Consider the following 18,044-nt stretch of genomic DNA (forward strand, 5'->3'; position numbering starts at 1 on the left):
GCATCAGACCACTCACCGGTCAGATTGATTGAGAAACACACGAAACATGCTTGTTGTGTGTGCCTGGTTTCTGTTCTCAACAAGAAATTGGCGGAGGTATTTCAGAGCATATTAAAAAAAAAGGCAAGCGGAAAATATGCAATGTTCAAAACAATCTTTACAGTGCTCTTTGGTTGTGCAACAGCAAACTAATATGTAACTCCAACTAGGACTGAGAAAACCCCTACCTGGGAACCAAAACCATCCCAGTTCCACACCTATTTGCAGACTGCAGAATTCTTTAATACTGATATCTTGTCCTAGTACATTTTGGCCCAGTTTTTCAAATATATATCGTGTGACGGAAGATGCATATACGCATCAGTGAGTTAAGTGTCTAATGTTTTGGGCCATGCTTCTTTCTATTCTTGTCTTTTAGGACCAGGACCTTGTCAGATAATCTCAGACACTTCCTGTAGCACTTCTGAGAGGCAGGCAAGTCGAGTGCAGCAGTGATGTCTTCACCCAGTGCAAAATCAGTAAGCAAAATGGCTAGAATTTTGGTCACTGTTGGTGACAAAACTGGGACAAGAAGCTGATGGATGCAGATGGAAGAACTCCTCTTGATTTCAGGAGGATCAGGGCCAAGGTTGCTTCCTCAGCCCCCTAGCTCACCTGCTATGCAGGAAGGTGATTTCATGATCACACAGTGCTTCTGATGAGAATGAAAACCGAATGACAGTGTTCTCTGTAATAAAGATAAAGCAAAATCAAACAAAACAACAAAAAAAATACATGCTTGCAAGACAAGAATTTCAAAAATACTCTTAAAACAACCTCATAATGCAGAAATAGAGATGAATATAAAGCATATAACCTTAAGTCTGCCCATGTGTCCTACCAAAACTGCAGCAGGAGGGCTTCTGCTTCAGTTATCCAGCTCCCTAAAAATGAAGCTGAGTAGAGAAACTTCCTGACCTGCTCTAGTGAGACCCAATTCTGATTCCCTCCAGCTTATACAAAGCTCCAGTTGCTTTCAGTGGGAACAGCTTAGCAGTTCTAGTAGTGTGAATGGACGCATTACAATGTCAGTAATAACAAATGTCATGCACATTCCATGATTAGCTAGAAAAATGATTCTAGGGTTAAATAGGCATGTCTCATTCAGATGCATGTCACTGAGATGGGCCCATCACCTAGGTACTGGATGCCATCTCTCCCTTTTTCTCCTTCTCCTATTGCTAAACATGCTAATCCCGCACAGCAACCAATCATTACTGCAGACCAGGCTTGTCCAAAAATTATGCAGAGACAATTAGCCTCATTGAAAAAGGTATCAAAGACCTCACAGTATCATTCATCTGTCCCTCAGTGCGCACGCACACACACAGGCATCCAAGGGATTTTAAACATAGCTAAAGACAGTGTTTTCATTAGTTCACTATGAATGGCAGTGACTTCATGCATTAAAAACTCCGCACCTCCCCCTGTGGTGTAATGCCTGTGCCCTGAGATGAATGGCTTTGCTGCAGCTTTTTGTCCTGAAAGGCTAGGAGAGAGATATTCGCCAGTCCCAAGGGAGATTGCAGCTGAACGTGCCCTATTACGATTATGCTGGCAGCATCTATTGACTGCAAAAAGCAGGTGACATCCCCAACAAAATCAACACAGGGATAAATCAAGGACCTCGAAGTGACTGGCATGGAAACTGGGAAAGGGGAATTTAGAGGAATACCACCGATTTAGCTTCTCTTAGGGTGTAAGTAGTTAGAAACAGAGTCTGTACTTCCAGACTGCTTTACTAGTATGAACAACCACAGTGTTCCTGAGAAGTAGAAATGACATCCTTTGTCTTTCTCCTTTATGTTACTAAAAAAAAGAAGCATGAGGTGTGGTCGATCACGATGTTCGCAAATGTCACTCTCAGCACCCACACAGCATGGGGACAGAAAGACTAAAAGTTAGACAAGTAGATGCAGTAAGGATCCAGATATTTGCAGGAAACTGTGTGAATAGTCTGCTGTGGCTACAAGGTTTCTGCAGGGGTTTCCATATGAAATAATATTATTAAAGGAGTGTTTCTTGTTTAAAAAAATACCTGTCATCTATTTTGATATTTTTTTATGACCACAATGCATATATTCTATTGTCTATATTAGTTATTTTCTTGTTCACAACTGTTCAGTGCATATTCATTACAAATACATGCTGCGATACGGTCATGAGAGAATATCTGAACCACTACAGAGCAATACTGTAGTGAATCAGGCTACTGAATGAGATACTAAATCACTTCACACTTTATCTTACAGAGAACTTGTCAACACACAATATGAAAAACCCACAACTCTGGGAAACAATTACAGTTGTAACTTTTGTTGGGAGACTTGGCAGAGCAGCCACAGCCTCAAGAAGCTATGGAAGCTGAGCACTTGGGAGCAGCTGATGACTCTCTGCAAACCTACTGAAGAGCCTCTGGGCCCAAAAGCTTGCTCCTGTTTTACAGCTGTATGAGCTGTCAGTGCCCCCTAATAACAGCACTTCTCTGGAGCACTGAGGCTGCAACCATTTCAGTGCTGCAACTCTTCAGACCAGTGTCTTTCACAGGATGTGTCAACAGCCTGATCCAAAGTTGGCCATAAATAGAAGCACACCCATTCTAAAAACTTAGCTCTTAAATCTGCTTGAAAATATAAGCTCAAACATTCCCAAATTCCTTTAATAAAAATATTTACATGCTCTGAAATAATTTACAGACTACTACCATCCCCGTAACAGCCCTATGGAAAATCATTGTTGTACCAGATAAGTACATTTTTACATGGGGCTACTTTTTAAGGGTGGATTAAACCCCACTGCAGAGGCTGTACACAGTCTTTTGGAATCCGCTGTTGTTAATGATTAAACTACACACTATTTCCTAAAGGTGGTGCTGCAGCCAAAATGCAATCCATAGGTGGGCAGCAGAAACCAGGCAAAGTTACTGTTCTTCTAAGAAAGAACGATTACTGCCTTCAACCATAATGCTTTTGACAGGCTGGTCTAAACTCTTGTCAGGGTCAGAAGGTTAATCTCACAGCAGCCACAGGCCCCCTTACTGCCGAGCGTGAACAATATGGTTAACATCTTTGGAACGGAGTTAAATTTCTTTGTCATTCCTAGCCTACACCTGACAGACGCAGCCCTCTTCTCTGCTTTCATAACCTGCCATCTGGAAGATAACAAATTCTTATCTAGCCTGTTGATCTTTTCTTCAATCGCTATGAATGTTTCCCACCGCTGACCAAAAGACCAGAAGACAGAGTTTACCCACCTGAAATAAACTCTGAGCTTTCCTGAGGCTAATTCCTTCAGATCCTAATGTGACTGCAGAAAATACAGGAATGTGTGACACAGCAAAGAGCTCTCAATACCAGCAGCATTCCTTCGGCTCATCACCACAACCACCACAGCTCTCATTCCTGGGCTACTGACTAAACGCAAATAAATTTTGACATTGTTTTTTGTTCACTATCTCATCATATTTGGCTTCATTCATCCGTTTATCCTCATGTAAGACTAAAGGTGGGTTAACACAGGATGGATGATGCCATTTAGTTTATGTCCCAACAAAGAAGATGTTGCACTTTGCTTGAGCACCTACAGTGATGGTGCAATATTTACCTTTGGTAAATTAACATGAACAACCAGTTACTGACAATCTCAGCAATGGATCTTCTACCTGTCCACATGAAGACTTGTGTCCCATGCAGGGGGAATTCTGTAAATCGAAGTATTCAGGCTCAAGAGTGAGATCCCTAACCTTAGTCCTTGTAATCATCTGCAAGTGCTATCTACAGCTCCAAGTCTTATCCAAATATATATGTGGCTTAGCATATTTTCTTGGACTCAGGCAAGCTTCTTTTTGTCCTCCATATTCCTGTCAGGAACTTGAAGATGTCATGGCCAGGGTTTCGTATCCAAATGACTCTCTCATCTCACCTACAAATAACCAAGAAATTCCAAATTTTCCTTGTTAGCAGTGCAGACCAAACACTTAAGGTCCAGATCTACAAACACTGAGATCTTACTTACATGCCCAAATTCACTCAAATCACTGAAGTCAGATGCATGCACAGTAATGCAGACCTGGACTATTGAGAGCTATTTAGGCTGCCTAATTTTAGATGAGGCAACCTGTACAGTCACAGAAGGGAGTCAGGCCTCCCAGGGCCAGTCAGAGGTAGGGTTTTTGGTTTCCTTCTCAAACCGACTGATGTGCCCCATCCAGGGGAGGGGGAAACATAATGCACACTGGGAAAGGTGAATATATGTTGAGCCCCAAAACTCTTCCAGAAGAGAAGAGGCACAGTATGAACAGTTTGAGAATCCCTCTGCTAAGTAGCATCTCTGTTGATTCTGTAAGGAACACAGACTAACATCACAACTGCAGTTACCCTGGCTGTCCACTCCCACTCTCCTGCTTCACATCAGATCTAGCAAGCATGCAATTGCCCAGAGATTTAAGTCTTTTCTTTCTGTGGGTTAAGTGCAACTTGATGTTTTAGTAAACCTGATTAAAATACTAGGCTTCTGCTGAAAAGGTGGTTTGCTGCAGTGTTTCCAGCTGCAGTGTCCCTGACGTTCCTCTCATATCCTATGGGAGCAAGGTGCTTCAATTCAGCTGGTTCAGAGTGATAACAATAGTACAATTTTTCCATAAGATCAGTCTTCTGAGGTTACCCAAATAGACTGATTCACCCTGCAACTGTACGATTACTAGACTGCACACCAAAGAAGCAGCAGAAGCCAACGGCAGAGAGAAGCAGATCAGAGCATTCCTTTTGGCTGGACCAGCTTAGCTGTAACCTGAAACCATACCATAAATTAGGTGCCTTAAACACAGATAGCAGGAATTTGCCCCCTTGCCACCCAGGAACAATGCTTAGACCACAAGGCAGCAACAGGGCCAGCAGTGAGCCATGCTATCTGTTTGCCTCCTCAGCAGGTCACGCCATCCCTGCTTTCAGGTTGTGTGGGCAACACAGAAGAGCAATCTTTACCATGGGCATCCCCAGTACATCGGTGGCAGTGACGCTCCTCTTCCCTGTTGAGATGCCTGGATGCATTCACATAGGTATTTATGCATGAAGTAAAATGAGGTGATCAAGACCAAATTACTTTGGAAATACTATTTTGCGTTTCAGAGACGTGAGCTTCCAGAGAAAGAGCTAAATAGCTAGGTAGCAAAGATGCTGTAGGTATCTGAAAGTAGTTTATACCTGTCAGTGCAGGGACTCTGGACTGGCTTTCTATACCTGACATATAATCAAGGGGGTGACAAAGGTACTTCTGTTTACTTAAAAGTATTTACCCTACTCATTTTTACCCATGTAGAGTCACAATACAGTAAATCAAAGATCCAATGAGCACAGATGCACACAACTGGCATATGCATGGTAATTGAAAATGAATAGATATTTCTACTTTTCTTATAATTCAACACAAAAGCTGATGGAAAAAAAAGTATTTGTAATCTAAAAGCAAGCCAAACAACTGAAAAAAATATAGGGCAGGCATTATAATGTGCTATGTACCTTAGTTCCCAGTGGCCTGAAAAAGAACAGCCCGCAGCCTAAGACACCTAGCTGAACGTGCCTTGACCTTAGCTGAAACGACCTCTTCCAGCCACTTGCTTCCTTGCTCATCTCTACCTGAGCTAGCAGTGTGTCTGGGGCAGTGTCAAGCCCACTGCATCCCCCGTGAGTGAGACTCTCCCTTCCATGCTAGCAGGGCTTCCCTCTGCAAGAGCTCAGCTTTACCTCTGGGGATGGCAAGGGATAATTCTAAAAATTGCTTTCATTGCTATGAGATGAGCATTTATTTCCTCTATCATTTTAAGGGAAGGAACCAGGTATTTTTAAATATTAGGCTCAGTTCTCTGTGGGATCGTTTCCATGAGGCTGTGGACATCTTCCCCCAGAAGAAAACCAACCAAAACTCAACCCTCAACTTTGAACTAGAAAATTAAAAATAATCAATAGCAGTAACAGTTTTTTATGGGACATAATTGATATATACAAAGAATTAGAGAACACTTCTTACCTTTTAAAGGTTTTAAATACAATTTGGAAGCAACTTTAAGTGAACCAGGCTGAGTTGTGTTTCTCATCTTTACTTGATGTATGATGACAAAAGGAGATAACCTTGGTATAGATAGCATGATTTATTCAGAACTGAAGACAGTGAGACATGCTTGAAGCCATTGCAGATTAGTAACCCCTGTGCGTACATTTTTTATTACTTTAGGCTTTTCTCCACTTCCCACCCTTTATCTCCAGCTTTTACTTTGTCTTTGCCTGTCTCGAAGTAATGTCCTTTCTAAAAGACAGAAATCAATCCCACCAAGGATTATATTTCACAGCCACATTCTTTATTTACAAGGGGTTTTCAGTGCTCAAGAATTTTTATACTTATTAAGATACTTCAGTTGTTTTTATAACTTGATGAAATGTTTACAATGTGATGAAATAGCTTTCAATTCAGAAATACTTTAATGAGAAGTTACAGCAGACATTTTAACACCTTCAGGCAGACTCTAAAACTATTGCAGTTTGGTGAAATGTGATTATCTTTCTTGATACAAACTTTCAAATCAGCTCTGATTTTTTTCAGTAACAAGTAATTTTTTCTTCCTGGAGAATGACAAGTTGAAACATTCAGTCCTGAGTAAATTGTTTTGTTCAGGCACTAAAAGACCCAACATCCCCTCTAGAGCCAAGGCAAACACACAAATAGGCAGGAGCTATTATTACAGGCAACCGGCCCTCTGACCAGAGCAGTGCCACTCATGATGGGTAAGGGCAGAGCCCTGTCTGTAAGCAAGAGGGGGGCTGTGTGGAGCTTGTGGAGCGCCTTTAATCTCGACCCCCATTTTCAGAGATGAGAGTAAAACCTGACTAACTCCACCCTGGGCTACCCACCCGACTGCTCAGAAAACATTTAGCAGCAATGAGGGGTGACCTAGTTGCCTCTTTTATTCACTTACTTCAAAATATGCTCTCTGGGTGGAATGAACCCCATATTTCAGGCACTTTTCCCAGTGTCACCTCCTGTATGGACAGGTATCATAGCACTCTTCCCAGCAGTCTCTCTCCAGCTTCGCACAAGAGCTGGGAATTCATCTGAAACCCTTGCTCGGTGCCCATGTAATGCGATGATGAAGGAAGCAGACAAGACCTACACGTTAGTAACTTTATTCAGAACACGCTGGAGAGAAGAATAATATTTATGGAATTTATCTGTGCAGGAGATGCACACAGTACAGCAGAAGATAACTTTTTGTGTATTTCAATAGCTTTTATTGTCAGATAGAGGCAACGCCTTTTCTTCATGTTTGGAACTCTTTTTCCCTGAGCAATGCGAAAATCGGAAACATACTTTAGCCAAAGTTACAACATTTGACCTCCATTTACATTGACATTGTTGCAAATTCAAATCATTTCACTCTAAGATCTTAATTTGCTAAAATATAACTGACTTCTAATTATCATTTTTACAACTCTTTGTTTACAGATTTCACCAGTTCTCTCCTGCCATATTATATTCCACTCCTGCTGCCTAATTTCAAAGCTCTTGCTGCTTTGACACAGCATACCAGTGTTAATACATAACTGATGCATTTACTAAATGGGCAGGAGGGAAAAACAGATGAGCAAGAGCAGGGTAAGCACTTGACTGTAATTATCTGTGAATGGGCTTAGGTTAGCAGTGATAATGGTAGGAATAGATTTTACACGTCAGGCTAAATTCATCCTGTGGGTAATTCAAATCGTCTTAGTGCCATTACTTCATGGAAATGTTCAGCCTAAATGTGGCTTTTTTTTCTTTCTTTCATCCCCCATTTCTCATTTAAGAAGCAGGATGACACAGCACATAAGGGTATTTATTCTCTTCCCTTAAACTTGCGGTATCGTGTCCTCATTTTTGGCTTTCTCTCCACTTTTCCCAGTGTTTTCTCATCTAGGTACAAGTTTTCCCAAGGTGGGGGAATCTGCAACACTGTCTGGTAGCAGGAGGTAGAGAAAGGGCCAGGGCATTTGCAAGCCGTGGCCTCTGTTCAGCCAATTGTTTCCTGCACGTAGGATTTTGGAGCTTGTGGAACTGCTCCCAGGCACGTTTTCCTCCCCATGAACTCCCAGACCCCTCCTCATTCCCCCACTAGAAACACCAGCTCTCCTTTGTGGGAAGGCAGAAGGTGCTCCCCAGGCAGGAGACTGCAGGCGGGATCCCAGCAGCCAAGACTGCATTTCTTCCACATCCCAATTTGCTGGGGGGTGGATCAGAGGGAACACATACAGCATTTTCAAAAAACAGGAAAGGGCAACACTTTTGGCATGAAAAAAAACAGTGATTTTGCAGAAGAATCCTTCCTGGTTCTACTGCCTCTTTAATAATACTCTAACACTTTGTAATTGCAGACACTTCCACTATTTGATCTAGGGAAGAACACAGAAATGGAGATGAAAAATATGAAAAAGGGAAAACGCTGAAATTCAGATGAAAATAAAATCTGCCTTTGATATTACAAAAAAAGCTTAACCAGGGAATATTATTCCAAATATTTCAAAAGTCAGTTGTTTTTTGTAACCAAAACCTACCCTTTTCCATCATCTAGTGGTGTTATTCTTCCTTTTGGATTAAAAATATTTAAGTAAACTAGAGAGAAAAAGGGAAAAAAATAGGAAAACAATATTACAGACAGTAATTCTCATCAGAGCAAAAATAAACACATACCTGAAAGAAAATAAAATCAAGAGAAAAGCCTTTGTGAAAGCCATCTTCAGAGACAGCAGAGGCCACTTACTCCTTTGGGAGGTATGGCTTTGCCAGGATTGTTGTTGTCTGTAGAGGCTGAGAGAGGAAAACTTGCAGGGAAAAGACAGCAGAAAAGAATATGTGTAATGTTTGCCATGCAAAGGACATCACAATTATTTTAGCATTGTGCCTGAAGCCTAGCACTCACATGATAAGCAGGGAGAAACCCTGGGCAGGGATTTAACAGCTCTGGCATGGTTTCAAAGTCATCTGAAAGTAACCAAAACTCCATAGTTCAAACTGCAGCGTATGGTTAAATAGATGACTCCTGTGTCGTTATGGTATTAAACACAATTGGACAAGAGCTGTTATAGATCTATTACATTTTATTTGATGAAGTACATGGAAGTGGCATTACTGAGACCCCAGAAAGGGGCTCATACCAGCAGCTTATGCACTTCGTATTTAGCTATAGATATCAACTTGCCAGAGCACCTGTATAGGCAAACACATGTCAAATGGGCCCTATTAGAGAGAACACGACTTAAAACTCCTCATGGCCAGCGGCCATGCCACTGCTAGCTGTGATCTCAGGAGGCTGTGTAATGAACACAGGTTTGGGCTTGATTAGAGCTTGGGTTAGGAAATCTTGAAAGGAAGGGCCCTGGGAATTGGTCAAAGTTAGAATAAAATTGTGAGCCTACAATGATGTTAAATGATTTACTGTTACAGAAAGACTGTTTTGCTTTAGAGCTAAAATGAAGCTTATGACCATTTTAGTAAATGCAGTCCCACGGAGACTCTGTCAAGGGTAAGAGTTACAGCCTCTGTGCTCTAGGGCCAAATTTGATTTATGAATCCATTCTCCCTACCCAGATTCCCCACATGGTTTCCAAAGGTTGTTGACGGAGCAGTGTTAAGCAGTTGCTCCCTCACTACCTGAAGGTGTCTCTGTTTCAATGGCAAATGAAAAAACTTACAGAGGAAGCACATCAGGATCCTCTGGGATGAAAGATATATAATATACAGTGGGTGCTAGGCACTAGACACAATGGGGTGTAACACGTCTCCCGTGTCCTCACAGCCACACGGCACGTCCCTGGCACAGCAGCCATACCGCAATTGCCCACAAGCAGTTTACGGCTCCAGACCTGTTCCTTGGCCTCACTTGCAGTGTAATGTGGTCACTGATCAGCACAACAAGCATTGGATTTTTATTTAATGTAAATTGGTGTCTCAAACCTCACCAATTATATCTATATCTTGTACACAGCTTTTGGTATAATAATGACTAATTATTACTAATAAATGTAACCAATACTGTTATTAGCATATAAGCCACCCTGCAACTTTAGAAGTATTTTTTATTGTTTGCATGCTATTGTAGATAAATATGATATTTTACAGGTGAAAAAAAAAAAAATCCCTGTCCCAGAGCTCACAATTAAACCTGATTTTGCAACATGCTGATCATGAAAGCCCTGGTATGATAAACAGCCCCACTGAAACTATCGATGATTTTCTAGGAATAAGGCAAGAGCCAGCAAAATCAAGCTCTAACATGCACTGAAAACATCACAAAATAAGATTTTGTTTCAGCATGTATGCTAACAGAAAGCAGATTATTATCATTTCATGTGTAATACCTATGATGACTGTATACACGATGACATATACACACAAATAATTATTACTGCTGCAAGAGCTGCGTTATGGTTGGAAGGCCTCCATAACATGTGCAGCTGGTTAAATCTGACCAGTTTAAACCGAGGATGCAGAGTTCTGCAAATAACCTTTCATGTAAGACAGACAAGTAATTTTTTTTTTTAAGGCTCCCTGACTGTCATCTCACTGCTGCCACAGCTAGTTCAAACTTTCTTTAGGATTCATTTCATGCCCTCCTTTCTGTTGATATCCCCGAGATCAATCCTTTCTCTAATGAATAGCTGACCTATTCTTCTTTGATTTGCCATTGATTTCCTCTGCTTACCTCCCAAAGCTTTGCCTGTTGATTAAATGCTAGACATAAGAATGCCTCAAATTTCTGACTTCTGAGTCATCCTCTGATGACTTGAACAGCTTGAAGCCAGCTTCAGCTCCCGGAGATCATTAGTGAAAACTCCTTTTGTTTCTAGACTCTATAAACAACCCATTTCTCTCTAAGTTTAGGTACTCCTTGTGAACTAGATAATAAAATTATCTCCTATACGCATTGCTAAAATTATTGTAAGAAAAGGAAAGATACTTTTCCACAGTTGTGAAGGCAAACCCCAGCTTTTCCTTTTTGCACTGGGAAATCTTTTTGTCTACATGCAATGCAGACAAGACCATGAGCAAAGACATCTGCTTATGCAAACTTTTACTTTTGCATGGGGTCCCTCTGACTTGGCATGACTCTGCATGAGACACAGGCTTACAAAAGGGCCTCTATTTTCTGAATTTTCTGAATCAAGACACTGGTTTATAAGAACCGTTCCATAATTCCCCCTCTCCAGCTTCCACTTTACAGAGCAAGCTGGATGAAATGGCTTATCTGCACTGCAAGAAGGAGAGCTGGAGTTGATGCTTTGAAAACATGCAGTGGTATTTCCTTGAAACACAGATACCTTCAGTCTCCAACACTTTGATGTCTCCTTCAAAAACAAACAGGCTAATGTTATCTCCATTTTCCTGCAGTTCTGATGTTTCTCAAAATGCAGCTTATTTTCTCTAGGGTAACACACAACATCTGCCAATCCTAGGAGACCAGCTATGCAGGATAATTACTATACTTCTAATTAAGGTAATCACACCTGACATACTGTACCATATTCCATTCTGACTGTGGCTAGACTGGGAGCATCAGCTGCATATGACCCACACTTTTCTTACTCTCCTATTCAGGTTCTGTCGGAAGGAAACACAACCCTAAGGTGAGAGCCCTAAGGTTTCTGGTGGGAATGACGAGCGGAGCACGTTAATGTGGTGTGCCACAAAGCACACCCCTATCTCAACAGCCTAGATGCAGTCCTTTGCTCCTGTGACAGCTAAGGGACCCTGTCACAGAAAGCCAAGCTATGTGTTTGTAAGCAACTGTAACATTTTTTTTCCAAACAATCAAAACCAGGAAGCATGCAGCAACCATTCAGAGCTGTTTGCTAACATTTCAAGTTCTCCACTAGCTGTCAGGACATGACAGAAAGTCCTACTGTGACCAGAGCACTGTGCTGGCTCTGCTGCAGGCTTCATGCATGCGATTGGGCAGGTTAAGTAAGAATAAGTTCAGCAACAGAGCCTAAATTTGGGCAGCCCTGCCCTTGCATTGAATCCTGCAATCCATGGTAGAAAGTAAGTGAGGAGACACAGGTGATGATATTACAAGATGCTGACTCCAGCACTGGCTGGACCACTCCATCAGACAATCGAATTCACCAACATGACAGACCACTCTTCCAGGAAAAAAAAAGCCTGAATTTTCTGTCCCTTTAGCGAGTTTGACCAGCTCGGCAGTCTGAAGTGCTCCAACACTGGCATGAGGATGGTGCTACAGCCACAAGCAAAGGGAATGAAGAAGACAGAAGACTGAAGATGGGAAGGAGTAAAAAGGAGAGGACAGTGAGACATCTTTCTATGGGCAGAGGGGAGCTGTCATGCCAGCTCAGCTGCCTGTGAAACCACGTTAGGCACCTCAGAACAGCATTAGAAACAGCTGGCATGCTGAGAGGGTAACTGTATAAATCAGCCTAGACTTCACAAAAGGGTAGGCCATGAAGGGTGAACCTTGGCCATGGGGGGGGTGTCCACCTCTGTTCATCTGGGACCCACAGCCCTGGAACCATTCCAGAAATGAGGTGTCTACATATTTGCTCAGATAATGAGCAAGATGCCAATATTTTCTCTCAGAAGACCATTGCGAGAAGAGAAGGGTTTGGTGATGAGATGTCCCCTGTGCTTACAGAGCAGCCTTGCTATTACAGTCCAGCTGGGAAGAGGCAGAGGTAAGTTGTCATCCACACTGGCAAGGCTGAGATTTTATCCAGCCTCATGTCCAACCTAAAATGCAGGAGAAAAACCTGGGAGCAAGGACAGGCGACCTGATGCTCTGCTTCCCTCACCCTGTCAGGCAGTCACATCACACCAGCAAGCCAGGCTTGCTCTTGTGGTCCCTCCTGGGCAAATTCCAACTCCTTTCCCTGCAGAGTAGTGCAACACTGTGCAAAAGCCTTCCCACCTGCTCCCCTTACAGCTTGCTGCTGCCCCAGTTCCCATGCGGGCTGCACCCTCAAATACAATGGGATATGTGGGGAAATTAGGCAACAGCCTACTTGTGAGGGAGAGGGAGCAACACTACAGAACTTGAGAGAATGTCGGCTGCCTCCTGGAAAATTGCTACATTAAAAAGCAAATTATAATACAGGAGAGGGAGGGAGGCAAGCAGATTTCTAACTCTCGTGCAGCACAGCTCCCCAAGTACGCTGCCCCCTGCACACGGGGCTCCCTGACCCTGCAGGGTTTCCAAATCTGACTCCGGCTCCTCGACTGCATCTTTTGACGCTTTGTGCCCTTTCCCCGCGCCAGCACTGCCCAGCCAACCTGGCTACGGCAGAGAGACCTGGGCTGAATTCTTGTGCCTTGCTGTGATCACTCTTTAATTAACATCTCACCTACGCAGACTTCAGTGCTGCCAGCGCGGAGCACAGAGTACCCTGACAAGAATAAATTCGGCCCCAAAGGGGGACAAAACCCCCACAGGCGGCCCCTCGCCACCCGCCCACACGCGGACTCCCCCCGTGGCAGCCGCAGGGGTCCCCCCGACACAGTCCCTCCCCGTCCCGCCGCCCGTTCTCTCCCCTCAGCGGCCGTTACCGTCCGGGACGGCCCGCAACGACGAACCGCCCCCCTCCCCTCCCGCCCCCTCCCGCCGGCCGCGGCACGGATTGACGGCCGCGCTCGCCAACCCGAGGCCAGCCACCGCCCCGCCCCGCCCACTCCCTGCCCGGCTCTGCCAATCCGCTGAGGAGGCGGTGCGGCGGGGGGCGGGAGAACCCCGCGCGGGGCCGCCGCGGGTGTCGGCGTGCAGTCCCGGGGAAGGGCGGGGTGGGGCGGGGGGCGTGTCCGTCCGCTCCCGGCCCCGCCCCCACGGCCGGTCCTCCTCCCGGGCCCCAGCGTGCGCCCGCCGCTTGCCCCGCCGGGACGTTGCTGGCTCGGCTCGGCGGGCGCTGGGTGCCCCTCGCAGAGGACGGCGGAGCCCCGCGGCTGGGGCCACCCCGCGGTAAGTGCGCGGGCGGCACCCGAGCTCCGCCGTCGGGGCAGCGGCGCCGGCAGGTCCCGCGTCTCCCGCGTCCCTCCGACTCTGGCAGCGGGGTGGGGCGGGGCGGGCGCGGCCCCGGTGAGCTGCCGGGGGACAAAGGACGGGGGACGGGTCCCGAGTGCGGGGCGGGAGCGGTCCCCGGGGGAACGGCGTGGCTGCAAGCGGCGCGTTGCGCGGCGGGACCCGGGGAGCGCCCGGCCAGGCGGGGCGAGCGAGCGGGGCCGCAGCACCGCGGGCGCGGGGCGCCCGGGGAGGTGCCCGCGGGGCTGCGGGGGGCTGGTCGCCTGCCCGCGCCTGCCGGTGTGACCCTGCGGTGGTGACTGCACAAGTAGGTGGACAACTTTGTCCGCAAAGGCGCGTCTGAACTTCGGCTGAAGCGCCGCAGCGGTTTCTAGTTGTATTACGTTAGCGGGGAGTTTTGCCGTCAAAGCAGCGGCGAGCGGCGGGGCTGAGGCCGTGGCTGTCGTCGCAGTTCCCAGAGGTGGCGAGGGCGGGCAGGAAACGGGAGAGAGTGGGGCTCCGGAGGAGATTTGGAGCCCTGGTGACTCCCTCATCCCTCGCTGTTCTCCTGTGCCACCGGCGAGTCTCGCCGGTGCTAGAAGATGAGGTGATGCTGGGATGCGTCCCCCGGCTGCGCGACGAGACCCAGGGCAGGTGGGCATCTCCCAAAGGGCTCCTGCGGGGCAGGAGGTGGCCCCGAGCCTGGGACGCCTTCCAGCAGGCACTTGGTTGGCTGCCACCTGCCTCGCAGGTGCTGGGGGACAGTGACATGGCCGTGGCCGGTTGGCGCGGGACGGCGGCGAGGCCAGCGCTGCCCGGCGGGGTGCGGGCCCCCCCAGAGCCCCGCATGACCGAGCACCTTGGGCGGGGTGAGCCCACTGGGGCAGGTGCACCTGGGCCTCCTCCAGCGCCTGCTGCCACCTCCTCGGAGGTGGCCTCGGGGGCGAGGGGCTGGAGGCGTCCTGCGGGGCTGGTCTGCCCACGGTGACAGGTTTTCATCTACCGCCCGGGACAGGACGAGTGTCCCAGCAGGTACATGTGCACGGGAGAAGGGCCGGGTGTCAAAAGGAAAGTGTCCCCATACTTCGTTGTTTCTCCACCTCTTGAATTCTTTCTTGGTAATGATTTACAGGGAAAGGCTCTGGATTTCCTGTGCTGAGAAATCGGCATCCTCTGCATCGAGAGGTGTTTCTCCTGCTGCTCGGCAGTGACGGGCTCTCAGGTTAACTCCCCGGTGGCATTTAAAATGCACATCTGTTTTTTTCCACCACACCAGGAAACTGTAACGTGCTGTCTGAACCTTGTCCCTTCTTCAGAGAACTGCCATGGTGCCCAGGTGCTGACAATAAATACTTCAGAAGCATAGGGCGCTTTCCCAGAGAAGATAATGAGGATGTATTGCTAGCACTGATGATCTCAGGGGTAATGTTTAAAAAAAGGGAAAAAAAAACCAAACCCAAACAACTTTTTGGACATTGGTTTTCCATTTATTCAGTTTTTATCTTTTTTAAATTTTATTTTGTTTCTGAAAAACTTGGAATGACAACAAAATGCCTTGGCCTCACTCTGTTGTTTATTCCTCCCATTTAATTGTTGTGTACTCTTAATCAAAGTGTTCTCTTTTCAGCACAGGCGATGTTGAGAGTCTGTGTAGTAGCCAGTGTTTTGGCTTCAGATGAAGAATGCCAAATCAGAAGAAAATGGAATCCAAAAGGGGAAAAAATTTTTCCTGCAGAGATCACCATAAGAAAAAAAAAGGGGGGGGGGAACAAAAGAGGGATAAGACAAGTATAGGCAAAAATAAGTCTACAAAATGCTATTGAAGAACATGAGTGTAGTGATTCTTTTCAGTGGTTTAGCAAAAAATACTGTCTGTGCTTCAGACAGGTTTTTTTTTTTTTTTCCCCCAGGGATTTTTGTTTTAATTAGATTTTTATATGTATGCGATAAACTGGGATAAACACCAGTGACAAATAAGTTTGTGTCACCTTTTTTTCCTGAGACAAAAAAACCCTAAAACAAACAAAAAATTTCTACTTACATGTGTTTTTCTGATTTAAGTCTTTTTTGATAGAGGAAATTTTTGCATAGCGGGTAAGGGCCATGTCATTTCTTTTTTTTTTTTTTTTAAGCAAAGCTGATAGTGCTTTAAAGCTAGAGCAGTCTTTTCTGTTCCCAACACTGCAGGTAAAAAGTGTATCAATCCAGTGGTTAACTCTGTATCAGTTAGCTTTTGTAGTAGAGTCCTTGCCCTACTGTTCATCCAATGCAAGACAATGTAAATTACTTGCATGCTTACTGTGCTCCAGGGTTACACTACTTTTCTTGCAGAAAGTCCTGTGCTACTGCACTGCTCCTTGATTATCTTGGCGGTGTTTAGCAGTGGTACCTTAATTCATAGTGTGTGGTTAGTAACTGAGCACGGACAAATGGTGGTCTCAGCCCAAAAGAAGTCCTCTGACAAGGAGGAGCTGCTCCTTGGAGAATTGCAGGAGGAAGTAATTTGCTTCTTGTTAAACCATTTCTTATGCTTGGTCTTTTTTTGCTCCGTTTCCTCTTTTTGCAAAATTCAGCATCACCTGAAAAATGCAGCACTCTCTGTAAAGTTGGCTTTTTGTTCTGTTTCTTTTTTTGGGTCGTGTCTTCCTGTTTCCCCATAGCTTTGCTGAAGTTGATGTCTGGTGGTACTGTGTGCAGTCTCTGGAGCTGCTTCTAATCATAAAGACCCTGCTGTTTGTGTTAATTTTGTCAAGGTATTGGCAAATTGATGTTTTCACACTTGAAATAGAGACAAGCTGTGTTCCAGGCAGAGTTTCATCTATTCTTTCTGGAAGTCCATCCACTTCATATTAATCAGTATTCCTCTCTGCTCTGAATATGTTCAAGATGAGCTGTACACTTTAGGGGGAAAAAGTTAGAAGCAAACTGATGCAGAACTTGCCTAGTTGATCTGAATATTTAGACAGTGATCCAAATGCCACGAGATCAGCAGTGGACTTTCTCCTTCCTCTAGGGAAGTAAGCCAATTTTTTTAACCTGGTTATTACTGGTAGCAAAGCTATTCCTCATCAGAAGAGTTCTTTACATGATATATTGGTAAAAGTGTGTCTGTTCTTATTTGTCCTGCAACTTCAGGTGCTCCTTGTGAAGTTATAATGATGCTTTGCTTTTTTTTTTTTAAATAAAGGTTTTGTAGTCTGCTTACTTCTAGAATTGTTACATGGTCTTTCCTGACAGCTCTGCAAAATATTTCAGAAGGCTTGGTGATCTGTTCCAATTCAGTCCAGCCCAGCTCAAATATAAAAATACCATCACTGTGGAGTAACTTCTCAAAGACAGTCTTGTAGAAGAGTGCCTCTCAGCTGTTGTGCTTAAGGCAAGAACATAATAGATCCACTTGGGAGAAAGCCTCGGTAGACTTAAAAAAAGGATATGTTTCCAGTTGGAGAATTAACTGATAGGCTTCTGGGTCATGAGACCTCATGCGTTTGCAATATGCATGATATAGAAGGATGCTTCTCTCCTGAGTTGCTAGTAGAGAGACCAGGTCTTGCTGCTGCTCTCCCTCCACTTCCTAAGCTTCCTGACAGTTACAGTGGCCATGAAGGAAGCCTCACTCTCACTTATTTTAAAGACATTGCTGCAGCTCTCTGTACTTTGCCTTTCCTGTTTTCCATAGATGCAAAAGATGACCAGTCTTTAGTGAAGATTGCCCTACATGGCAGAAGTGCGCAGGGTGAGCACTGGAGTGCCAGACTGAAGTATCAGTATTCACGCTGAGGTACCAGACTGTGGCGTTTTCTTTACTGCACTCCTGGCTACATATGTATGCCCATGAATAAGCCTTCTGTAAGGGTTCGTCTCGAAAGACATGTGTCCATGTGTTTGAGTGGAGGCAAGCTTGCTGTTACTGAATGGCTATACAAACAATTCACTTCCCTTAACCTCTGTGAGATCTCATGCAATGCTGTCTTGGTCA

The 18,044-nt window shown here is 45.2% G+C and overlaps 1 protein-coding gene across 2 annotated transcripts in view; it reads left to right on the forward strand.

The window, feature by feature from the left end:
* Positions 1-13,925: 13,925 nt before the first annotated feature.
* The window catches only part of FRMD1 (FERM domain containing 1), a 43,728-nt gene continuing 39,609 nt past the window's right edge, over positions 13,926-18,044 (forward strand). For both annotated transcript variants that reach the window (XM_074818565.1, XM_074818566.1), the window contains exon 1: positions 13,926-14,026. The gene's annotated coding sequence lies outside the window, so the exon portion shown is untranslated. The remainder of the gene's footprint in view (positions 14,027-18,044) is intronic.

Source organism: Strix aluco, chromosome 3 (genome assembly GCF_031877795.1).
Source record: "Strix aluco isolate bStrAlu1 chromosome 3, bStrAlu1.hap1, whole genome shotgun sequence".
NCBI classification, from domain to species: domain Eukaryota; kingdom Metazoa; phylum Chordata; class Aves; order Strigiformes; family Strigidae; genus Strix; species Strix aluco.